Source organism: Penaeus vannamei, chromosome 16 (genome assembly GCF_042767895.1).
Source record: "Penaeus vannamei isolate JL-2024 chromosome 16, ASM4276789v1, whole genome shotgun sequence".
NCBI classification, from domain to species: domain Eukaryota; kingdom Metazoa; phylum Arthropoda; class Malacostraca; order Decapoda; family Penaeidae; genus Penaeus; species Penaeus vannamei.
Window position 1 is genome coordinate 17822436 of NC_091564.1, and position 2500 is coordinate 17824935.

Sequence of the window (2500 nt, forward strand, 5' to 3'; positions counted from 1 at the left end):
TGTGTGTGCATATATGTATATTTATATTCATGCATATGTACTCTCTCCCTCTCTCTGACAATGAGTTGACAATGAAATCGCTCGACCACTGTATATTTCCCGTTTTCTATGGTCAACAGTCTCTGCACAGACGGAACCTCGCGTAAAGATGTCGCTGGCGTGGAAAGTAGTGCAGCGTCTCTCAGTACAGGCTTTTCATCTTTGGGAAGACTGTGGCAAAGACACTTCTAGATCTGCATCTTTATTTTATTTTTTTATGGTATGAATGTTCTTTTGTGTGTGTGTGTGTGTTTGTCTTTATCCCTGTCTCATTGTTTGAATCTCCGTTGTTCTCTCTCTCTCTTTCTTTTTCTGTCGTTCTGCAAGGCTCTCTCTCTCTTTTTTTATGTATCTCTTTATTTTAGTCTCTCTCTCTCTTTTTCTATCTATCTATCCCTCTTTCTCTCTTTCTCTCTCTCTCTCTCTCTCTCTCTCTCTCTCTCTCTCTCTCTCTCTCTCTGTCTCTCTCTCTCTCTCTCTCTCTCTCTCTCTTTCTCTCTCTCTCTCACTCTCTCTCTCTCTCTTTTACTTCCATTCACGACTTTTCTCTTCTCTCCCTGCTTCTACTCTCTCCGCTGATCAAATAATGATAATGATAATAGTAATAATGATAATTATGATAATAATGATATCAATAATAATGAAGATAATGATTATAATGATAATGATAATGATAATAATAACAACAATGATGATGATAAAGAATAACAATACAGAAACGGAACAGAACACCCACAGCAATAGATGAACAGCATCCCGACAGCATCCCGACAGCCAAGGGTCTTTCACCCCAGTCTCTTCGGGTTTTCCCTCCCTCTCTCCCTCTCCCCTCTCCTTCTTCCTTTCCCCTTCTCCTTCTTTTCCCCTTCTCCTTCTTCCTTCCTCCTCATTCTCCTTCTTCTTTTCCCCTTCTTCGTCACATCTTCCTTCCTTCCCCTTCTCCTACTTCCTTTCTCATTCTTTCTCCCTTATTTTCCTTCCTCCCCATTCTCCTTCTTCCTCTGCCATCTTCCTTCCTCCCCCTTCTTCCTTTCTCCTCCCCTCCCTTCTCCTTCTTCCTCTCCCGTCTTCCTTTCTCCTCCTTCTCCCTCTTTCCTCTTCTTCCTTCCTACCCTTTCTCCTTCTCCCTTTCCCCTTCTCTTTCTTAGTTTCCCCTTCTTCCTCCCTCTTCTCCTTCTTCCTCTCCCATCTTCCTTTCTCCTCCTTCTCCTTCTTTCCCCTTCTTCCTCTCCCATCTTCCTTCCACTCCCTTCTCCTTTTTTTATTTCCCCTTCTTCCTCCCCGCCTTCTCCTTCTTTCTTTTCCCCTTCCTCTCTTCCTCCTCATACTGAAGGCAGATCGTCATCCACATCCATCATGCTCTTTACGAAAGATAAAAGAAAGAAGAAGAAGAAGGAATAAAGGAAAGTAGCATTTTTTTTATTTATTTATTAAGGAAAGCAGCTTTTTAATTTATTTTTTATTCTTTATATATATATTTTTTTGCCTGTGGATGCTTGGCGACTGTGAGAGTGACAGGAGACGTCTCTCAAGCGTGTTCTGAATCGAGATGGTCTATCAGTCTCCGATTTCCCTTTTTTTTCTAACCTGCGTATCGTTAACGTCAAATATTTATTTATTTATTCATTTCATTGTGAGTAATATGTTTATTCTAAAGTCAATGTTTTTATTGTAATTAATTTCTTTTATTTTTCTCTGTGTCACTGACGATTCATTAGAAAATTTCTGAAAGGTCGACAGGTAATGATTAATCCTCCTATTTTACTGAGTTATAACTTGATTGCCTCAGTGATTTAGCTTCTCTAGCACCGATTATTAGAAAGATTACTCAGATTTGAAGACATGGCCTTCCCCCTCTCCTTCTTCCTCTCCCATCTTCATTCCTTCTCCTTCTCCTTCTTCCTTACTCCTCCTTCTCCTTCTCCCTTCCTCCTCCTTCTCCTTCCTCTCCCATCTTCCTATCTCCTTCTTCCTTCTTCCTTCCTCCTCCTCCTTCTTCCTTCCTCCTCCTTTTCCTTTTTCCTCTCCCATCTTCCTTCCTCCTCCTTCTCCTTCTTTATACCCTTCTTCCGCTCCCATCTTCCTTTCTCCTCCTTCCTTTCTCATTCTTCCTCCCTTAAGCTTTAGTAAATGAGAAACTATATAAATGCGATGAATACACGACTAGTATTATGATTTTTAATATTTGATTCTCCTGTACGGATAAAACTTAGCTTCCTCATCGCGGGATATTTTTAGCAATATCGCCAAAAAGAAAAAAAGATGTTTTCTGTTCTCATGACGTACAGCCTGGCGTGTTCTTTATACAAGACAAAGTATCTGCCCTGTGACCTATTTCTATAATCAGCATAACAAAGGCATTGTTCACTCATAAAAAATATTCATACTTTCTCTTCCTTCCATGTATATAGGGCTTTTATATATATATATATACATATATGTATATATATATATATATATA